The 24,914-nt window shown below is 34.1% G+C and overlaps 3 pseudogenes; all 3 read left to right on the forward strand.

Moving 5' to 3' along the window:
• Positions 1–312: 312 nt before the first annotated feature.
• On the forward strand, positions 313–2,483 carry LOC132804338 (NAD(P)H-quinone oxidoreductase subunit 2 A, chloroplastic-like; annotated as a pseudogene).
• A 4,249-nt stretch (positions 2,484–6,732) lies between these two features.
• LOC132804216 (photosystem II CP47 reaction center protein-like) lies at positions 6,733–8,140 on the forward strand (annotated as a pseudogene).
• A 15,655-nt stretch (positions 8,141–23,795) lies between these two features.
• Positions 23,796–24,463, forward strand: LOC132804339 (small ribosomal subunit protein uS2c-like; annotated as a pseudogene).
• Positions 24,464–24,914: the final 451 nt, after the last annotated feature.

The raw sequence follows: 24,914 nt of genomic DNA on the forward strand, positions 1-24,914 counted from the left end.
GGATCTATATAGATACATAGACCCATGGGTCCATACATCTCGATCGGAAAAGAATCAATAGAAAAATAAAGAATCAGAATTGATTAATATATTTCTCGAAACAAATGAAAAGGAAACGAAAGACGAAACATAAATCATGGATCAACTAAGCCCTCTCGAGGACTTGTTTACGAATAAGAAAGAGGAATCTCATGTAAATACCATGGAATAAAGTTTGATCCTATTCATAGGGATTCCGTAAAAATTCCATTCCAAAAAGTTAAAAACAAGTGGGATTTTTTGGAGATTGGATGCAGTTACTAATTCGTGATCTGGCATGTACAGAATGAAAACTTCATTCTCGATTCTACGAGAATTTTTATGAAGGCCTTTCATTTGCTTCTCTTCGATGGCAGTTTTATTTTCCCATAATGTATCCTAATTTTTGGCCTAATTCTTCTTCTAATGATCGATTCAACCTCTGATTAAAAAGATATACCTTGCTTATATTTAATCTCTTCAACAAGTTTAGTAATGAGCATAACAGCCCTATTGTTTCGATTGAGAAAAGAACTTATGATTAGCTTTTCGGGAAATTTCCAAATGGACAATTTCAACGAAATCTTTCAATTTCTTACTTTACTATATTCAACTTGATGTATTCCTCTATTCGTAGAGTACATTGAATGTACAAAAATGGCTATAATAAAGTTTCTGTTATCCGTATTAACAGCTACTCTAGGAGGAATGTTCTTATGCGGTGCTAACGATTTAATAACTATCTTTGTAGCTCCAGAATGTTTCAGTTTATGATCCAACCTATTTTCTGGATATAAATATGTATGGTCTAATGAGGCTACTACAAAATATTTACTCATGGGTGGGGCAAGCTCTTCGATTCTGGTTCATGGTTTCTCTTGGCTATATGGTTCATCCGGGGGAGAGATCGAGCTTCAAGAAATAGAAAATGGTCTTATCAATACAAAAATGTATAACTCCCTAGGAATTTCAATTTCACTTATATTCATCACTGTAGGAAAAGTCCCAGCCCCTTCTCATCAATGGACTTCTGACGTATACGAAGGAGTGCGGTTCGTTCGATAAATTCCTACCTCTCTATGTACCTCTGAGATGTTTGGATTTTTCAAAACTCCATGGACATACAAAAGAGAAACGCTATCCCCACTTGGACCAAAACATAATGTTTACTTGTTCAAATATCAATTAAGGTGAAGCAGCATCAAGAACAATGAATCTTTTTATGATAAAGATATTCATTTTGCAAGTTCGTTATTATGGGTAGTTCCTACAAAGGATCGGACTAATGACGTATACAATACTTGAATTCTCAATGTAGATGTTAATAGTTAGTTCTCATCCTTCAGAGACTACGAGTTTTTGAAAACGAATACCCTAAGATGATCATCTCATGGCTATTGAAAACGAATCAAATCAGATGGTTCTATATCTCAATCTTTCTGGCTTGCTCCTACAAAACCAAGGTCGAAAAGATTGAGAAGAATCAGTCATTCACAACCACTGATGAAGGATTCCTTGAAAAGTTAAGGATTAATAATCCTTTTTAGAAATCGTATGGGTTTAGTCTTACACATACACAAGGAAGGCAATCAAAAAAGAAATAAGATGAGTTCTTCTTTCTTTTATAACTTAGGAGCCATGTGACATGAAAGTCTCATGCACGATTTTGAATGAAAGAAAGTAGCGAGGAATCCTCTTTTCGACTCTGACTCTCGCACTCCAGTTGTTGATTTTCTTTCTATTACTTCGAAAGTAGCTGCTTCAGCTCCAGCCACTCGAATTTTTGATATTCCTCTTTATTTCTCATCAAATGAATGGCATATTCTTCTGGAAATCCTAGCTACTCTTAGCACGATATTGAGGAATCTCATTGCTATTACTTAAGCAAGCATGAAAGTATGCTTGCGTGTTTGCCCATTTGTCAAATTGGATATGTAATTATTGGAATAATTGTTGGAGACCCAAATGGTGGATATGCAAGCATGATAACTTATACGCTGTTCTATATCTCCATGAATCTAGAAACTTTTGCTTGCATTGTATCATTTAGTCTCCATACCAGAACTAATAACATTTCAGATTATGCAGGATTATACATGAAAGATCCTTTTTTGGCTCTCTCTTTAGCCTTATGTCTATTATCCTTAGGAGATCTTCCTCCACTAGCAGGTTTTTTTGGAAAACTTCATTTATTCTGGTGTGGATGGCAAGCATGCCTATATTTCTTGGTTTCAATAGGACTCCATATGAGCGTTGTTTCTATCTACTATTATCTACAAATAATCAAGTTATTAATGACTGGACGAAACCAAGAAATAACCTCTCACGTGTAAAATTATAGAAGATCCCCTTTAAGATCAAACAATTCCATCGAATTGAATATGATTATATGTGTGATAGCATCTACTATACCAGGAATATCAATGAACCCGATTATTGAAATTGCTCAGGATACCCTTTTTTAGCTTCTAGAATCTATTTCTTAGTTCAAGATCCCTCTTACTAACTGGAATCAAAGAATTAAGATATGTTCCGTCCAAAATGGGAATGGGCTAGGGTTATGAACTTATAATATATAATCTGATGATCGAGTCGATTCCATGATTATAAGTTCATTCCATACCAAACCAAACCATAATAGGGTTATATACATTCTAATTATGAGAAGGGGTCATTCGAACGTATCTAAATAGATATTGTGTTCGCATATGGATCCCTACATTGTTACATTCCATTTAGGATTAGGAATAGGCGTAATTGGACTTGCTTTTTACATATCTCTTGTTATTTAGGACCCTATTCACCTCACCTCTCTGGGTTTCTATTGAATCGAGAAATAGGTTTGATTGTCCATCTTTTTGATATAATATATAAATATAAGATTAGGCACCCTCTGGATAATTCAAATCAAAGCAATTGGATGTCCGATTCGGGCCTATATGACATGACCGATCAATAGAAACACTCTAACACTCCACCTTTGTCATATATTCCATACATCACACTGGAGAGATATCATATTCATGGAATACGATTCACTTTCAAGATGCCTTGGTGGTGAAATGGTAGACACACGAGACTCAAGATCTCATGCTAAAGAGCATGGAGGTTCGAGTCCTCTTCGAGGCATAATATTGAGAATGCTCAGTAAATTGGAATAAGTTTGGCAGTGGATCACAAAATCTTGGTGATCTACTCTATCTAATGAATGGGGAGTCTGCTTTGAAAAAGTCTATCTTACACCCACCCCACCCCCCGAGTATATGCTTCTACAGAAACTCTAATAAAATGCCCCCCCCCCCCCACGCACCGTAACCCAGTAGATAAAGCACATTATATAGTCCGTTTTAGGGATTGGCGACTTACCCATTTAGTGACTTTGGCGCTGGACGTTCCCAAAATGGGTACTACCCCATCAGTGAATTCAATAATAAACACCTATTGGCATTCCAGGGCCTATCATAAATAGAATCCAGTACTTCTTGGTCGTGAATATCTAAATAGGATGAACTGCTCTGTGGATTGCTTAGAAACAATTAGAATTAGTCAGTCAACTGGAATGTGTATTATCCATATAGGGGTCAATTGAGAAGATTCGTCGACCTAAGACGAAGAGAAATGTCTATCTATTTTATTTAGTTATTCAGTTAAGCCAATGATTCATTATTGTAGTAGATAGCGACAACCATTTCATCTGACATGCGTATTTTTTATTTTCCAATGGATTTACATCTCTCATTTATGGAAATTTTTTTGATGTAGTGAGTAATAGTTTTGGTTGGTCGCTGTTCAAGAATTCTTGTTTAGGCAGTTCATACCCTCCATCCCTAATGTTTGGATCTAAGATTTCAATTCTTCCATGTTTCAGCAGTAGTATATTGTTCCATGGAGCTGAGGTCCAAAATATGGAAGAAACGGGTGTTTCCATGACTCTACCACCTGGTCAATTCTGTTCCATTTAATACCTCTTTCATGGCCACATATCTTTCCAACTAAGGAATGGGAGACCTTTCTCTTTCTCTTGTTACATGAATCCAATTTTCATTTCATCTGGGAAAAGCCATCTTTTTCTCAACAATATCTTTGTCATTTGATCCAATAGCGTTCCATTAGATAGGAACAGCTTTGATAAATATTAATAAATCTCAGATGGAGTATTAGAATGGAAAAATCAATTAGATAATGAACTATTGGTTCTAAGCCATCTCTGGTGATGAATAAACAATTTGAAGTACTTTTCTTGCGTATTCTTGATAAACCAGCGTTTATATATAGATGCAGGAATATCTGTTTGGGAAGTAAGAAGCCCCTTTGACATCTCTCCATCTGTAAATAATTCCCAATGTGAAAAAACAGAGACAACAGGCTGATCTTTGAATAGGAAAAAAGTGGATCTGTAGGGTCCCAAATGAATTGGCTTATTCAAAAAAAGTCTTGTTCTTCGGATGATCTATCTTGTGTCTGGTACTGCATGGTCCCACTCTGCAAGAACTCTGAATCATTCTCTTGAACCCCATCCTCTTCATCATAAATGATCTGCTTGTCCCGAAATGACCTGGCCCAATAGGGGAATCCCAATTCATTAGGCCTTTCGATATAAACAAATAGAAAGCCCCAAGGGTGCCATATTATAGGAGCCAAACTATGTGATTGAATAAATCCTCCTCTATCCGTTGTGGGTCGAGGACTACTTCTCCTTCCCTTTCTTCAAATTCTGATTCGTATTGTTCATAGAGAAATCTTTGATCAACGATAGAACAAGATCCATTTTGCATCATATCTAAGGGATTCCTTAGTTTGGGCCGATGGAGCAATGTCACTCGATCATTATCAAACTGGCTGCAATCTATTTCTGTCTATGAGGATATCACTAGAGTGCCTTCTACTTCTAATAGGCCATGAACTAGATCAGAATCATTCTCAATGAGTCCATAAGAAGTGATCCCATTCTTTTCATCGAGTTCAGGTAGAGACGAAATGTCTTGAGCAACTGATCCGGCAGAAAACTCAAAAGATAAAGAAGTATTGTTAATTTCTTCATGCTCGTTCCAAGTTCAAAGTACCATTTGTACAAAACCCAGAGGAGGTTCATGGCCAAGGGAAAATATGTATGAGTAACGGTTATTTTGGAATGTACCGCTTGTGTTCGAAACCGTGTTAATAAAAAATCAATGTGCATTTCCTGAATTGACATAATATGCTCGGTCGATTGGAATTGAGAAAATTTTGTACCTTTTGTTACAAACATATGATTCACAATGAAACAAAGAAATAGATCGAACCGATCGCCTCCGTGTCCGCCTTCCAATCCAAGGAAGGTGAAAAATGACATATTATATATAACATAACCATTTCTATAACATATATTAAATATAAACAAATCCTATTTATTAATTAATTCTAAATCATTTTTTATCATTTTTTGTTTTGATCCGATCGAAATAGGAGTAGGATTTTCGGGATAAAAAATAAACAAACCATGGATAAATCCAAGCGATCTTTTCGTAGGTGTTTGCCCCTGATCCAATCAGGGGATCGAATTGATTATCGAAACATGGGTTTAATGAGTTTATTTATTAGTGACCAACGAAAAATATTATCTAGATGGGTGTATAAACTGACTTTAAAACAACATCGATTAATTACCTTTGCTATAAAACAAGCTCGTATTTTATCTTCGTTACCTTTTCTTAATAATGAGAAACAATTTGAAAGAAGCGAGTCAACCACTCGAACTGCTGGTCTGAGAACTAAAAATAAATAACTCTTCAAATAAATAATTACTACGACTTCCCTTTTTTTTTATTCCATGTCTCCGACCAAATAGTAAATATTCAATGCATTCATCACATTACTCGATTGATTAACAATTTGAGATCGTTATTATATATCATTATTATATATGATGAGTGGAAAATCTTTATAAATAGAATATGATATAAGTGGTAATCATAGATATATTACCAATTGGTTTTTTTTCTAAACGGAGCCTGTATATTAATATTATATTTCATTTTTTCGGTATAACCAAGCCATCTATAACTTATAAATTATTATAATTAAGAATATTAATATATATACACCCCTAAAAAATAGATTGAATTCCACTTCATTGTATTTCACGCTCTAATTTTTTGATGATTCAATCAACCTTTCTTGGGCGAAAGAGAGGATATCTCAATCGGGTAAGAGAAAGGGGAAATACCATATGACCAAATATATCTGACAAGTCGCACTATGCATCTTCCTTTCCAGGGTTTCGAAAAGGAACTTTTGGAACACCAATAGGCATTAAATGAAATAAAAATTAATTACTATAGCTCACTTTGATGTGAAAGCATAACAATGTATTTATTGTCTTAATAATATTCTTCCTTATCCTATTTTATCCATAGATCGAATAAGTTTATAAAAAAGGAAGACAGAAATACTAAAAGAAAATTCTTTCATGTAGATCCTTTGAATGATTAAAAAAAATATAAATGCAGTCACTCATATAAAAGGTATCAACCTTTTGCCATTACGTATTGGTACTTATCGGGTGTAGAATAGATCTACTTCCTTTTGTTCCTACAAAAAAAAATTGTTCCATTATTACGAAAAGAATAGAACAAATATTAATCCTTTCCCTGAGATAATCCACTCATGTCTACTTTTCATTGATAGAGGGGTATTTCCATGGGTTTGCCTTGGTGTCCTATTCATACCGTCATATTGATTGATCCCAGTCGTTTGCTTGCTGTCCATATAATGCATACAACTCTGGTTGCTGGTTAGGTCGGTTTAATGGCTGTATACGAATTAGGGTTTTTTTATCCTTCTGACCCTGTTCTTCATCCAATGTGGAGACAAGGGATGTTTGTTATACCTTTCATCACTTGTTTAGGAATAACCAATTCATGGGCCGATTGGAGTATCACATGAGGGACTATAACAAATCTGGTTATTTAGAGTTACGAAGGCGTGGCCGGTGCACATATTGTGTTTTTTGGCTTATGCTTTTTAGCAGCTATGTGGCACTGGGTGTATTGGGATCTAGAAATATTTTGTGAGGAACGTACAGGAAAACCATCTTTGGATTTACCCAAAATCTTTGGAATTCATTTATTTCTTTCAGAGCTAGCTTGTTTTGGTTTTAGCGCATTTCATGTAGCAGGATTCTATGGTTTGAGAATATGGGTATCCGATCCTTATGGACTAATCAGAAGGGTACAATCTGTAAATCCGGTGTGGGGTGTGGAAGGTTTTGATCCTTTTGTTTTGGGAGGAATAGCCTCTCATCATATTGCTGCAAGGACATTGGGCATATTGGTGGATCTATTCCATCTTAGCGTCCGTCCACCCCAACATCTATGCAAAGGACATATGGGAAATATTGAAACTGTCCTTTCCAGTAGTATTGCTACTGTCTTTTTTACAGCTTTTGTGGTTGCTGGAACTATGTGGTATGGTTCAGCAACTACCTCGATTGAATTATTTGGTCCCACTCATTATCAATGGGATCAAGGATACTTTCAACAAGAAATATATAGACGAGTTGGTGCTAGGCTAGCCCAAAATCAAAGTTTATCCGAAGCTTGGTCGAAAATTCCTGAAAAATTAGCTTTTTATGATTACATCGGCAATAATTCAGTAAAAGGAGGATTATTCTGGGCAGCCTCAATGGACAATGGGGATGGAATTGCTGTTAGGTTGTTAGGAAACCCTATTTTAGAGATAACGGGGTCCTATGCCTACTCTTTTTAAAACATTTCCGGTTGTTTTGGTAGATGGAGACAGAATTGTTAGAGCCGATGTTCTTTTTAGAAGGGCAGAATCAAAATACAATGTCGAACAAGTAGGTGTAACTGTTGAGTTCTATGGCAGCGAACTCAACGGAATCAGTTATAGTGATCTCGCTACTATGAAAAAATATGCTAGATGTTCTTAATTGGGTGAAATTTGTGAATTAGATTGTGCTACTTTGAAATTCGACGATGTTTTTCGTAGCAGTCCAACGGGTTGGTTTACTTTTGGACATGCTTCGTTTGCTTTGTTCTTTTTCTTCCGACACATTTGGCATGGTGCTAGAACCTTGTTGAGAGATATTTTTGCTGGTATTGACCCCAATTTGGATGCTTAAGTAGAATTTGGAGCATTCCAAAAATTTGGAGATCCAACTACAAGAAGACAAGTAATTTGATAGAATATTGTTTTGTTATTTTTCGTTTTTAGTTTTGTGAGTAGGGTACCAGATAAATCTTGATTTGAATCACTACCTTTTCTTTGACTCTTGATCTTTCTTTATCCGGGGGATGATCCCAAATAAAAACGTATGGAAGCTATAATTGTATATAAACCACGATCGAATCCATGGAAGCATTGGTTTATACATTCCTTTTAGTCTCAATTTTAGAAATAATTTTTTTCGCTATCTTTTTCCAAGAACCACCTAAAGTTCCAACTAAAAAGATGAAATGATTTTTTATTATCTCAATTGAAAGTAATGAGCCTCCCAATTTTGAGAGGCTCATTACTTCAACTAGTCTCCGTGTTCCTCAAATGGATCTTTTAGTTGTTGAGAGGGTTTCCCAAAAGCAATATATAAGGCATACCCAGTAAAACTTACAAGTAAACTCAATATAAAGATGGCTACTAAGGTTGCTATTTCCATTATTATATAGTTTCAAGACCACAATGGGTCTATGATAAGATCATTTATTTACAACGGAATGGTATACAAAGTCAACAAATCTCAATGAATATAAAATACGATTTATGGCTACACAAACCGTTGAGAGGAGTTCTAGATCTGGTCCAGGACGAACTGCTGTAAGGAGTTTATTGAAACCATTGAATTCAGAATATTGTAAAGTATCTCCTGGGTGGGGAACTACTCCGTTGATGGGTATCGCAATGGCCCTTTTTGCGGTATTCCTATCTATTATTTTCGAGATTTATAATTCTTCCATTTCGCTGGATGGAATTGGAATGACTTAGATTCACAAGAACTAGTAACTAGCATTTCAATACAAAGTGAAGCATTTAGGTCTCTGATTTTTATCCCATTCTATTTTGGTAGTTCGATCATGAAATTTCTTTGTTTCTGCAGTTCCAGAATATGATTGGGTGACTTGTTATAATTGATCCTATGGATAGTACAGAGAATGCATCTGTCATCTTGATAGAGATGGTTTTACTTCATCGGATATTCATTCTAGTATCTGAAGCATGGAATATAGGAAGTAGATTCCAAAGTATTATTAGCACTATGATTCATCCTTAATATTAAAACCACGTGTCTGGACTTCCATTTCTTTTTTTTTGTCAAGGAGTTAGATTTAGAAGTTATAAATCGAAATATTTTTATTTTTTCAAACTCTTATTTACGCTTATTTTGATCAAAAGACAAGGGTGTCGTTGGATTTTTATTCATTCCAATTATTCATTGAATAAGTGATAATCCAACAGTTCTTACTCAAGGAATTTTTGGAATTAGTTTATAAAGAAAAGGTTATCGAATCATCATGGTTCTACTATGAATTTAGGGTTTTAACCGATTCATAGGGACTTAACAAGATAATTTCTATCAATATCAATAATAAAGAAAACAGTAGTTAAAGGCGCATTACACACATTAAAAAAATATATAAAGTAGGTAAAAAGAAGATTCAAGAGGCCTATAATCATCACCATAGAGACAAATGAGCCGACTTGATATTTTGGCATTGTAACCACAAGAAAGAACTTTTGGATTTTTATTCTTTTGTATCTTCATAAACGATTGAATCAGAGGATTAAGAAGTTTTGAACTTAACTTTCTATTACACATATCCAATTGAATTAGTATTTTAGTGTTATGTTTTGAGCCATATGAGATGAAATTCTCATATACGGCTCTCTGCCGGGGGGGGGGGGGGGGGGGGGGGAGGGCGGGTCCACTCTGTTTACCTATCCCAATAAAATCTATGATTGGTTCGATCAACATCTTGAGATTCAGGCAATTGCAGATGATATAACTAATAAATATGTTCCTCCTCATGTCAACATTTTGTTTGGTTAATCCGATCAGTTCATCAATGGTCGGTCAATATGATGGTCCTAATGATGATCTTGCACGTATTTCGTGTGTATCTCATCATCGGCTTTAAAAAATCTCACGAATTGACTTGGGTTACAGGTGTGGTTTTGGGTGTATTGACCACATCTTTTGGTGTAACTGGTTATTCCTTACCTCGGGACCAAATTGGTTATTAGGCAATAAACATTGTAACAGGTGTGCCAGAAGCTATTTCTGTAATAGGATCGCCCTTGGTAGAGTTATTATGCAGAAGTGCTAGTGTGGGACAATCCACTTTGACTCCGTTTTATAATTTACACATTTTTCTATTACCTCTTCTCACTGCCGTATCCATGTTAATGCACTTTCTAATGATACGTAAGCAAGGGATTTCTGGCCCTTTATAATATAATGTAATGTAATTTATAATGTAAATAATATAAAAAATATATTATATCCTAGCTATTTATAACCAATCATTTATCAATTGGGGTAGGACCAATAGTATTTCATTGCTACAAATATGTCTTATTGAATTGAATAAGACATGTATTTCGATATTTCTCTTCAACACTGCAAAAATGTAATGATGTATTATTTTTATTTTTTTGACACTCATAGTTGAAGTGAATTTTTCGAAGATTCACTTCAACTATTGATTGGGCCATGCAGAATATATACCCTTATCTGCCACATTTGAATTCACAACTAAAATAAAAAAATTGTGTCTTTGTTCCAACCACCATGTAAGCCCCATACAGAGGTTTAGGCTGGTCCATTTGAAGATAATCTTTTCTATGATCAGACTCAATCATGTCATATATGAATAGGCTCTGTGAGATCCAGTAGAAAGAAAAAGTGAGGTGATGTGACATAATCCCAGAGTATGTTCTGTATATCTGACTTACTTAATAGTATGGAAATGTATTCATTTCCTTTGCATTGACTCGATTTATTATACTATCGGAATGAATCAAGGGATCTAAAGAAGAATAAGAAGAATTGGAGCTAAACTAGATTAGTAACAAGTAAATCCTTTGTATGTACAAAGTTTTGATATTCTTGGGGATAAAGTCCAATTGCAAGGTCTGAGACGGCCCAGAAAGCACTTGATCATGATTTGTAAGCCTACTCGGGCATTAAGCATTTATCTGTAAGAACTGAATTCCTTACAATGGATGGTTGTTGAAACTCCAAAAGAAGGAAATTTGTATATTTTTTCTTACTCTTACATAGAATCATTCATATAGGTGTGGATACCATATCAATTTTTTATTTTTTATATGGATCTATTTGGTTTGTTTGATCATGCTCGAGCAGATGATGAAAAATTCCATGTCTGGTTCTTTTGGGGGATGGATCTAGAATAATTCACCTATCCTAATAACAAAAAAACCTAACTTGAACGATCCTGTATTAAAAGCTAGGTTGGCTAAAGGGATGGGGCATAATTATTATGGAGAGCCCCCATGGCCCAATGATCTTTTATATATTTTTCCAGTAGTAATTTTAGGTACCATTGCGTCTAACATAGGTTTAGCGGTTCAAGAACCATCAATGATTGGCGAACCCGCGGATCCATTTGCCACTCCTTTGGAGATATTGCCTGAATGGTATTTCTTTCCCATATTTCAAATTCTTCATACAGTGCCCAATAAATTATTAGGCATTCTTTTAATGGTTTCCATTCCCACAGGGTTATTAAGAGTACCCTTTTTGGAGAATGTTAATAAATTTCAAAACCCATTTCGTCGTCCAGTAGCAACAATTGTCTTTTTGATTGGTACCCTAGTAGTCCTTTGGTTGGGTATTGGAGCATCCTTACCTATTGATAAATCCCTAACTTTAGGTCTTTTTTAAATTGATTCAATTGTGAGAAAAAAAAAAAAACAATACGATGTGTGTATGTAGGGAATTGTCACTTCAAAATGCATTCTCCCTAGATACATTTATTTATTCAATTCAATTTTGGATCTATTCCGAGTATATGGAATGTACTAAAGATTCAAAACTCATTTTTATCTTTTTTTTTAGAAAAAAAAAAAGAAATAATCCATTAAAATTTATGCAAAATGCTTTTCTATTTCTAGAATGTCCAATATATGTTTTATATCTTCTATGCGAAAATGTTTCATTTTCATAAGGTCTTCTTCACTGTTATTCAAAAAGTCTAATAATGTATGTATATTGGACCTTTTCAGGCAATTATAGAACCTAGGGTGCAATTCTAATTGGTTAATAAAAATAGATTTCAATGTTATTTCGTTTTGATTTTTACGTGGTTTAGCCAATCTGTCATGAAAAGTAAAAGGGGGTAAAGTAACATTGTGTTGGTTTTTTTTTTCTAAATGGAAATTTTTTTCTTCTGCATGTAAAAAGGGAATAAATAAATCACTCAAATTCTGGGAAGCCTCATGAAGTTCTTCTTTAGGAGTTAAACTTCCATTTGTCCATATTTCAAGAAACAATATCTCTTGCTTTTCATTCCCATTCACATAAGATTGAATACTATCGGGGTGGTAAGATGATGTCTTGGGCAGTTACATATCGAGGACCTTAGACACAAATAGACGCATCATGAGCTGATACGAACCTAGGACGACCTGCTCTTAAACCCGTATTATATTAGCCCGGATTTCAATTAAGTTCAAGTTCTAATGGAATTGACCTCAACCCCTAACCAACCTGTGGTTAGAAACATTGGTATAATGTAGACGCCACAATAGGGGATGGAAAACCTATTGATAAGTTAAGCTAAAACAACCAATTCTCTAATGGTGTCTTAGGTGTTCTTAAAGAACAAAGAGATAGTTAATCTCACAAGTATTTTCTTAATCAAATCAAAGTTAATTCTTATTTATAACTAAGCCTTTAAATAGGCTCAGGAAAGGCAACTTAAAAACCCTAGAACATAAAGAAAACCGGCCACCACATATAAAGAAACCTAGTTGGCCGAAACTATACTTCCTTTCCTAATCTAAGTTTGATTAATTAATTCCTCTATATTAAATTAGGAATTAATTAATTTACAATGGAAAGAATAAAATAAAAACCTTCCTAAAGTTATTTGTCCAGAAAATAAATAAATAAAACCCAAAAAGTAATGGTAGTTTCCTAAAACAAAAAGTAAAAACAAATTAGGAAACTAAAAATGCTAGCCTTTTGATTAAGTTGACTTTGATCAATCTTTGACCTCTTTGAGCTCCAAATCAGCTTCTAGATGCTTTTTAGGATGCCAAATAAGCTGACTATGAAGTCCCACACATTGGCCATGCTTGGGAAAATAAGAAAAGGCTAATACAGTAAAATACAGTAAAGCCAACAAGCAATACAACAAATTCGGCCAAATTGTTGATGCTGTCCATACAAGCCCTTTTTGATTGCATTTGAGGCTGCTTTAACTTGATTCCATGACCTATTAGGCATATATATTGAACCCATAAAGCATTGGAACCATTTCATGCTTCTCGGACTCCAAAAATGTACCAAAACCGTCACCCAAGTCCGTACCAGTCTCCAGAGCTTGTATCAGCAAAACAGGTCTTGGTTCTTTGGTCATGATCATTCCTTCTTGATTATGATTTATCCTTTGAATAAGTACAGCAAGGTTATCCTTGAACTTCTTGGCTTGTGCTCTAGTGATTGGTCCCACCTTCATCCGTAATGGATCGGCACCCCAGCAGGTTGTCGATTGTACGGGTTCGGGCGGATTCGCATCATTCCCTCCTCTAGAAAAGGATTTGTCCTCAAATCAGATCATCACCTGCTGAAAAAGGAGTTGAATCAGCAACATTAAATGCAGCATTCATGTTATACTCACCCGTTAAATCAAGCTTGTAGGCATTCTTGTTATTCGGCTCCAAAACATGAAGAGATCCGTCCACATGCGGCATAGGCTTGGATTTTTTTTGTTCGGGGAACCCCTTCTTTCTTGAGTGCAGCCAAACCAAATCTCCTGGGTCAAATACTATCACAAAAAAATACTAGAGATACATGTTCATCACACTTTTTAATATTAGCAAATAATATCTCCCAAATTTTCAAATTTCCTCTAAGTAAACCTTTTAATAATGCAGATAAAGTTTTATACAAAAAAATAATTTTTAATTTAGCATCTTTGTAATTCATAAATAGCAATGGTTTCTTACCCAAGATAGCCTTATTAACATCCCCAAAACTTAAATAAAAATTGCTATTTGACCTTTCTTTTCTTTCTTTTTCTTTTTCCCCCTTGGATTGGCGCAAACCTTCGGATTTCCCTTCCTTGTCCAAGCCCTCGGGTTTGCCACTTTCTTTCCCCTCTCTTTCGGTTTTTCCTTGATCTTTCCACTCAATATGAGTCTTAGAAACCTTACCTTAATCACCAACCTCATTCTTGCCTTCTTAAAAGGATGGTGAAGCCGTTGGTGCCATACTTGCTTTTTCCTTGAGCTTTTCGGCTTCTCTCCTTTGTTGCATTTGTAATTGGTCTTTGTAAACCTCTTTAAGAGACAATGGTTCCAGCTTGACCTTCTTCCATTTAAACCTGAAAACAATACTATTTTCTCGACTGAAATGAGTAGCATCTTTATCAAATTGCCATGGCCTACCTAATAGTATATGTCCAGCAATCATGGGTACAATATCACATAAAACTACATCCTCATATCTACCTATATTAAATTTTACTTTGGCTTGATTGTTTACTTTTATCTCACTACTATCATTAAGCCATTGTAATCTATATGGTTCAGGATGTTTTATTGTTCTTAAGCCCAATTTTTCAACTACAAGGTTACTTATTACATTAGTACAACTCCCACTATCTATAATCATGCTGCAAATTTTACCTTGTATTTCACAACGAGTGTGGAAGATTTTCTCTCGTTGAATTTGTTCTTCATCCTTGTAAACAGAAAATACCCTGCTTAAGACCAAATTTAGCTCAACATTTGATGTGTTTAATGGTTCGGCCTCATCATCAAGTCCTTCATCTTCTTGTTCGATTTCAGCCTCACTAGCATCACTTTCGGATTCCACCTCTCGATTACCCCTAATTATCATTATCCTTCTATTCAGGCATTGGATGGCTATATGTCCTCTTCCTTGGCACTTGAAACAAATAATTTCTCTTGACTTTTGAGGTTTAGGTTCAGATTTTAGCTCACCTTTAATGGCTTGGGTAGATTCGGTTTTAAATTCTCTTCCTGGCCGGTTGGTAGCTTATTCACCAAGTTTCGGCTTCAGCTTGCTTTCATAAGTGGAATTGTTTTTCCAGCCACTTGAACTTGTCCTTCCACTGCTAGAAACTCCTCCAAACCGTGTGCTAACACCCCTCCTCTTGAATTGGTTCTCAAGCTTAATTGCTAATGCAACATCTCCTCCAATTCCAAGTATTGTTGTAATTCAAGCTCGTTGTCAATGTCACGGTTTAACCCTTCAAGAAATCTTGCCATTGTTGCCTCCCTATCCTCCCTCATGCTTAACCTCATCATGAGTATCTCCATCTCTTTGTAATAATCCTCCACAGACCTAGTTCCCTGAGATAAAGATTGAATCCTTTGATGCAGCAACCTATGGTAATGGGATGGCACAAACCGTTTCCTTATGGCTCCTTTCATTTGACGCCATGTCGAGATTAAATCATCACCAACTCTCCTTCGGGTATTTTGCTCATTGGTCCACCATTGGAGTGCATAATGTCCAAACTCCATCGCTGCCAACTTCACCTTCTTACCTTCCGAATAGTTGTGGCAGTAAAAAATCATCTCCATTTTTTCTTCCCACTCCAAATAAGCTTCAGGATCACTTTTACCCATAAAAGGTGGGATGTTAACCTTGATATTTCCCAAATCATCATCTGTATCTTCCCTCCTATATCTTCCACAGCCAGCTCTATCTTGGACAGCAAAAGTTTTGTCCATATCTTCCTCAAAGTCTCCACTGAATGGCTACTCATCAAATTCCTCTCTCGGTCTCTCGCGACCTCCTCATCCTAGGCCTCGTCCTCCATGGAATTCTTGCCTATTTCTTGTGTTCGGCATTCCTTGTGAGGCTTCTAGCCTTCCCATTATTTGATTCATATTCTCAACTTGAGCACTAACCCTCTGTATTGACTCCAAAACAGCTCTCATGTCCACTTGGTCTCCACTCCCGATAGCTCGGGCATCGCCATGGAATGCTACGGACTCTTCCTCATTGATCCTCAAGGGTGGATCTCCTCTTCTTATTCTAGAATATGCCATGTTAGTAAAATACTGCAAAAATAAAATAAATCCTCACAATATTCACTCCCTCACGTGTTTCACTCAAACAAGGTCTTCACCCTCGTGTTTGCACACTAGTTTCAGCTTTTACCCTCTTTTAAGCTCACACACTCTTGCCTTTTTCTACTCAATCAATTATCTCAAAGTTCTAATTAAAAACACCCACAAAATAGCATTTAGATCACTAGTATGTTTTAATTAAACTTATCAACAAAATAGTAAGCAAAAATAAACAAATACTGAACAGAATGAAAATACCTATTTTCGGTTTTTCTAGACTAAATAAAGCAAATTAATGAGAAAAGTTTGGAATTTTGAAGAACTGGACCAGATGGTAATATATTATGAGTTCAAGAATAAAATTCTAGAAAAAGAAGTTCAAATACAAACAAGAATCAAAGAGAACAAAAATATAGAAAAGTGTTGGTTGTTGTTCTTGTAATTCAAGTTTTGTATCAAATCCTTTAACTAATTTTAATCCAAATAATTTAGCACTCAAACTCAAATATCAAGCAGCAAAAATAACTCTCTAGAAACTCCAAATATGGAATAAATAATCAACACAGCAGCAGTTACAAGAAATTTCCAGCAACAAACTTCAACACCAATTTTCAACAAACCAATATATATATATATTTTTAATATTCGGCTTTCTTTTTTTTTTTTTTTTCACTCAATGAATATCAGACACAACTACAGTAGCAAGAATAAACAACAAATTTGCAATTCCAATTCCAACACAAACACCAAACTCATGACCTCCCAATCAAAAATTCAAATTGTGTGATTTTATTTTATTTTATTTTTTTATTCCGCAAACCCCACTCTTCAATTTTTTATTTTTTATTTTTGAATATATGAATGAAAATATTTAAGAATAAAACAGCAAAGAAAAATCAACAAAAACCAAAATTAACAAGAACAATGATGAAAAAAAAACAACCAACAACTAGGAAACAAAAATACGATAAATCTAGGAAACCTAATTCAACATGTATGATGATAGAAGCAACCTTAACCTAATGCTAAAATTGCAGAATAACATAAAAACAAATAAAGCAAATAAAGATAGATCAAACTTGAACAAAATTTAGCTCTGATACCAAATGATACGAACCTAGGACGACCTGCTCCTAAATCTGTATTATATTAGCCCGGATCTCAATTAAGTTCAAGTTTTAATGGAATTGAACTCAATCCCTAACCAACCTGTGGTTAGAAATCTTAGTATAATGTAGACGCCACAATAGGGGATGGAAAACTTATTGATAAGTCAAGCTAAAACAACCAATTCTCTAATGGTGTTTTAGGTGTTCTCAAATAACAAAAAGATAGATAATCTCACAAGTATTTTCTTAATCAAATCAAAGTTAATTCTAATTGACAACTAAGCCTTTAAATAGACTTTGAAAGGACAACTTAAAAACCATAGAACATAAAGAAAACCGGCCACCACACATAAAGAAACCTAGTTGGCCGAAACTATACTTCCTTTCCTAATCTAAGTTTGATTAATTAATTCCTTTATATTAAATTAGGAATTAATTAATTTACAATGAAAAGAATAAAATAAAACCTTCCTAAAGTTATTTTTCCAGAAAATAAATAAATAAAACCCAAAAAGTAATGGTAGTTTCCTAAAATAAAAAGTAAAAACAAATTAGGAAACTAAAAATGCTAGCCTTTTGATCAAGTTGACTTTGATCAATCTTTGACCTCTTTGAGCTCCAAATCAGCTTCTAGATGCTTTTTAGGATGAAAACTAAGCTGAATATGAAGTCCCACACATTGCCCATGCTTGGAAAAATAAGAAAAGGCTAATACAGTAAAATACAATAAAGCTAGCAAGCAATACAGTCAATTCGGCCAAATTGTTGATGCTGTCCGTACAAGAACTTTTTGATTGCATTTGAGGCTGCTTTAATTTGATTCCATGACCTCTTAGGCATATGTATTGAACCCATAAAGCATTGGAACCATTTCATACTTCCCGGACTCCAAACATGTACCAAAACCATCACCCGGGTCCATACCAGTCTCCTGCGCTTGTATAAGCAAAATAGGTCTTGGTTCTTTGGTCATGATCATTCCTTCTTGATTATGATTTATCCTTTGAATAAGCACAGCAAGGTTATCCTTGACCTTATTGGCTTGTGCTCTAATGATTGGTCCCACCTTCATCCGTAACGAATCGGCACCCCAGCGGGTTGTTGGTTGTACGGGTTCCGGCGGATTCGCATCATGAGCTCCATAAAGATTACTTGTCAATATAATTTCTTTTAAATTCATTAAAATTTCATGTACAGATTCTTGAATACCCACTATGGTAGAATATTCATGTGGTATTTTATTAAATTTTACGTGTGTGATACATGCTCCTTCTATTTCTCCAAGCAAAGCACTTCTCATCGCAATGCCTATTGTATTGGCTTGGCCTTTCATAAGTGGAGCCAGAATAAAGCGTCCATAATAAAGACACTTACTATCTACTCATCATTCAACACACTTCAACACAGCCATAATTACAATGGATGTATGTATGTATGGTGCCATTATAGTTTATGATATGCCAACTTTATGTTATTTTTATGATATACTATGGTCTTTCAAATTAAATATTATTAAATTGTGTTATCCTAGGTTTGCAAATATTTAGAGAGTCAATTTTTCTTATGTATGTAACCAAGGGTGAGGCCTTGAGGGCAATGATTTTTTTTTTTTCAAAAAGAAGTTACAATAAAAAATTGTAATATACAACATTTGATCGTAAGGAAAAATAAAAATAAAAACGATATAGTTTAAATTTAACAAAGCCATATAAAAATACATGTAATAAATATAATAGCTTATTTAAAATAATTTTCCAATTTTTCTTTTAAATTTTATAAACAACTTATGATTTGATGTTTTTATAGATCAAATTTTTTTTTTGTAGAATAACAAAGATGTATAATTTATGGTTGCTGAACCGAGATACATACGTATATAATTGATATTTTAGTAAGAAATATATTATTTTAGTATATTTTTATTTACAATATGTATTTTGTTTGTTTAAAAATAGTATAAAAGGTTATATGAGATAAACTACTTATGTCTATAACTTAAAAGTTATAAATTTAGAATAGTGAACTAAAAAGAAAATTATTTTAAATAATTAAAAGAAGCATAGTATAAGACGGAATAAAATTCTAACCTATTTTCTTGGGCATCTCACATGCATGCTCTCCATTGCTCCTCGGGCACTCCATAATTAAATGTCACATGTATTAAATTTTTCTTCCATGTTGTTGATGTCATGTACCATGACATCACATATCAATTGGAAATTGAGTTGCACACAATAAGCATAAAAGAAGTACTAAAGAGTCAGCAGTGCTCTAGAGTGAATATTATTTTTTTTTTATCTAATTACTCTTAGTATCATATTTTATTAGCTAATTTGCAATGCAATTATCTAGAAAACTTATACAAAGTAATTAAATTTATTTAATCATGCAATTGTCAATTGAAAAAGTATTGTATCTAATTTTAGATATGAAGACAAAAAAAAAATTATCAACAAATAAAATATATCTTCTGCACATGTTTTTCTTTGTTGACAAAGATGTATAGATCATTATTTTTTTTTAATAATAGAAGTGCATAATTTTTAGTTCCTGAGCTGCGAATATATATGTATGAAATTGAGGATCAAGAATTAGAAAACCAGCATGAGCTACATGAGCCCCCAATAGTTTACCGGATAAGTTGATAAGTCGAGCATTTCCGGCCCACCAAGCGAAACCGGTGGTTTCTTGGTCACGACCAGCTAAAGGTAAAGTTCCATTAAAGAGCGTTTCCATAGGGTAGAACCTCCTCAGGGAATATAAGGTTTTCATGAGGTTGATCTTGAGTCGCCATCCAAGCACGAATACCTTCGTCTAAGAGAATATTTTTATGTACAAAGTCTCAAATTCTGGATCTTCCACTGCACGGATTTCCTAAAAAATGAAGTCATAGGCACGTAGATTTAGGGCTAGACCGACTACTCCAAGAGCACTCATCCATAAACCGGTTACTAGTATAAATAACATAAAGAAATGTAACCAACGGTTATTGGAAAAAGCAACAAAGATTTAGGACCAAAAGCGGTTAGCGGTGACCATTGAATAAGTTTCTTCAGCTTGAGTTGGGTTAAAAGCCCAGAATGTATTTGCACCATCACCATGTTCAAATAAAGTATTTTCTACGGTAGCACCATGAATAGCACATAGCAGAGTAGCGCCCAATACCCCAGTAACTCCTATCATATGAAATGGGTTCAATGTCCAATTATGAAACCCTTGGAAAGAGAGGATGAATTGAAATATAGACGCTACACCAAAACTTGGTGCAAAGAACCAACTAGACTAACCTAGCGAATAAATCAAGATTGTAGAAACAAAGCCGCAATTGGAATGGAGAATGTGATTGCATTATAAAGTCGTAATTGAACAGATCAAGCGAGTTGAAGTTGACGTAACATAAAACCTATTAGTCCGAAAGCACCATGGAGAGCAACAAAAGTCCACAGACCACCTAATTAACACCAACGAGTAAAATCTCCTTGTGCTTTAGGGCCCATAATAACAACAAAGAGTGTGCTAAACTATTAGCAGGAGTAGAAACTGCGGTGGTTAAAAAGTTGCAGCCTTCCAAATAGGAACTTGCTAATCCAAGGGTATACCATGAAGTTACAAAGGTTATGCTTGTAAACTAATCCTCTAAGGAAAAATAGGCACAAGGAAAGAGTAATAGACCGGACCAACCTAAAAAAATGAAATGGTCCCTCTGTAACCAGTCATCCATATTATCAAATAAATCATTTTCTTCTTTGTAAATTTTCCAAGGGCTATAGTCGTAGTTATCCTCTTATTCAACTACTTCAACCATTTTCGAGCACTTCGTAGCATTTTCAGAACGTTGGGGCTTCTATCATTTATGTATGATTTGATTTCTCGTCCACTGCCCCTTCATTCGAATAGGTTTCGAATATAAAAAAATTTATTGGTCTCTAACTCGACCTAGTAAAGTAAAATCCCTGAACTCAATTCGGTTATCCTTTCCTATTCCTAATAACCACCTGAACCATGAATTGTCTTATGACTCATCAACCAGATAGATGCATTTTTTATTTGATTTGAAAAGAACTATTCAAGAAAGAAGTGATCCCTTTTCTCCCTACCGATAGATCCTTAGATATATCCCTCTCGTTCCATCAACTAATCTTATTCTTGAATCCCATTATGAAAATTAATAAAAATAAGAATTTGTATGTGTCTTAAACTACTATAGTATCATATATTTTATTACTTTCTATTTTACTCATTCATTTTCTTTTAATAAACTTCCTATTCTATTTATTTTACTCTATTATTTATATTTAATTAAATTAATAGGGTATTGAATTTAATAATAGGAGACTATAAACAAAAGTCTCTTTCTTGCATCCATTTTCCATCCGATTATCGGAAAAAAAATATTGTATGTATCCATATGAATGGAAATATTTGTTACATGAAACCACGATCTGATAGATATCTATCTACATATCTAAAATAGATACTTATAAATTATGAAATATATATAATAAAATAGAAAGTGATCTTGTCTTGTGTGTTGGAATCAATGAAAGGTGTTTTAAACGCCTCTTATGTATATTGTGCTTGGAATAAATCTTTCACTGTAAAGTAAGGGAAGGGAATGAAATTCCTATACAACATCTAGAAACAAGAAGATTTAATCCGAAATATTGAAAGATTCTCGCCTAGTCCAAAGAAATATGAAAATGAAAAAAAAAAGATCCACTATTCCAATTTTATCTCTAATCGAATTTTAATATCAGAATAGTGCATATAGTTATGATTCAATGGGTTAGGTCCATTTACATTTTCTTTTGTTGATTTCTAATTGATTTGATTAGAATAATAGAATAAAGTAATAGGAATATTTGGAGATTCAAGTAGACAACTTAGCATTATTCATTATAAACTTATCATTATAATATTTATAACAATATAATAAACATAATAACAAATGTTCAACTTTATAACTATAATTACTAGAAATTACTACACTTCATTAGTATTTAATAGAATTTCAATATAAAAATTAATTATAATACAATTACATTTTATGGTTTGTTACTTTTTTTTTTACAAATGCAACAATATCTCTATAAATATGAATACTGCTGTTGGAATTTTATGAATATTGTTTAAGGGATGAAAACGGGAAAATTTATAATTCCACTCCATGCAACAACATCCTTTTGAATCCATTCAACTTAAATTGGCATTTCTCCATCATAATTATGATCATAACTATTGTTTAGAAACAACTAAAATAATTAGCCTGGGGTAGTTTATTTGTGAAAATGTATGTATAGGTAAAAAAGGGTTGTACCTAAAATCGAGCCAAGTTATAATTGTTCAAATTGACTCTGTAGTAATAAGATCGGCAAAGACTTATTTCGCCACTCCAGGAGCAACTGTTCATGGCCATTATAGAGAAATACTTTCCAAAGGAGATACATTAGTTACATTTATATACTAAAAATCGAGATCTGGTGATATAACAGAGGGTCTTCCAAAAGTGGAACAAGTGTTAGAATTGCATTTGATTGATTCAATATCGATGAACCTAGAAAAAAGGGTTGAGAGCTAACTATAGTGTAAAGTCATATCTCATTGGTTAATAAGATACAAAAGGTTTATCGATCTCAGGGGTGCAGATCCATAATAGACATATAGAAATTATTGTCAAATAACATCAAAAGTGCTTATTTTAGAATATGGAATGTCTAATATTTTTTCACCGGGAGAACAAATTAGATTGTTGCGAGCGGAATGAATGGGGAATGCTTTGGAAGAAGTGATTTGTTATAGAGCCATATTATTGGGAATAGCAAAAGCATCTTTAAATACTCAAACTTTCATATCCGAAGTGAGTTTTCAAGAAACTGCTCCCGTTTTAGCAAAGCTACTCTATGTGGCCATATCGATTGGTTAAATGGTCTGAAAGAGAACATTGTTCTAGGGGGGATGATAACCAGTGGGACTGAATTCAAAAGATTAGTGCACCGTTCAAGGCAGCATCATAACATTCCTTTGGAAATGAAAAAGAAGAATTTATTTGAGTGGGAAATGAAAGACATTTTGTTGGACCACAGAGAATTATTTGATTTTTGCATTTCAAATAATTTATATGATATATCAAAAAAATCGTTTCTAGGATTTAATGATTCTTAAAAGCAAATTCATCCTTTTTTCTATTTGCATTGTGGTCATTTAATTTGGTAATAGAAATAACGATAATAACGAATAGAAAAAAAATGAATGGTCTGGATCGTGTATCAATGGCCAATCTTCGGTAGAAGAGAAGGTTCCGTTGGATCAATTATTTATTTCTATTTTAGCTTCTCTTTTTTTTTTTCAATGAAAAAATAAAAAACAGAAGAAGTATGGGGAGAAATGACAAGGAGATATTGGACCATCAATTTGGAAGAGATGATGGGAGCAGGAGTTCATTTTGGTCATGGTACTAGGAAATGGAATCCTCGAATGGCACCTTATATCTTTGCGAGGCGTAAAGGTATTCATAATATAAATCATGCTAGAACTACTCGATTTTTGGCAGAAGCTTGTGATTTAGTTTTTGATGCTACAAGTAGGGGAAAAAAATTCTTAATTGTTGGTACTAAAAATAAAGTAGTAGATTCGGTAGCACGGGCTGCAATAAAGGCTCGGTGTCATTATGTTAATAAAAAAAGGCTAGATGGTATGTTAATTAATTGGTATACTATAGAAATGAGACTTCATAAATTTAGGGACTTGAGAATGGAACAAAAAATGGGGAGACTCAATCGTCTTCCGAAAAGGGATGCGGTGCTGTTGAAGAGACAATTATCTCACTTGCAAACATATCTCGGCGGGATTAAATATATAACAGGATTTCCTAATATTGTAAGAATTATTGATCAGCAAGAAGAATCTACAGCTCTTCATGAATGTATGACTTTGGGCATTCCAACAATACAAATTGTGATCCAAATCTAGTAGATATTTCAGTTCCAACAAATGATGACGCTATGGATTCAATTCGATTAATTCTTAACAAATTAGTATTTTCTATTTGTTAGGGCCATTCTAGCTATATACAAAATTCTTGATTAATAATAAGATAAGTAAATTATTTTTGGAACTCCATAGAATAGATTTATTGAATCGGTTACTATTTCTAACTCGCATAAGAGAGATAAAAATAACTGAGGATATTATACGATTAGTAGGTATTCAAAATATCCAATGCAAGTATGCAAATAAAAAATGAGATGGTATTCAGAATGTCCTTGAATTCATTCGAGATGTGAACAAAACACGGATTGGAGAAGAATGAGGTCCCTGGGTTCCATTTGTTGGAATATGTTTTTATTTAATTTTTATTCAAATTGGTCAGGGGCTATTTTACCTTAGAAAATCATATAGTTACCTCATGGGGAGTTAGCCATGTCCACAAATGATATAAATACTACTGTTGCTTTAGCTTTACTCACGTCAGTAGCATATTTCTATGCGGGCCTTTCAAAAAAG

This window comes from Ziziphus jujuba, chromosome 6 (assembly GCF_031755915.1).
Source record: "Ziziphus jujuba cultivar Dongzao chromosome 6, ASM3175591v1".
Lineage (NCBI taxonomy): Eukaryota > Viridiplantae > Streptophyta > Magnoliopsida > Rosales > Rhamnaceae > Ziziphus > Ziziphus jujuba.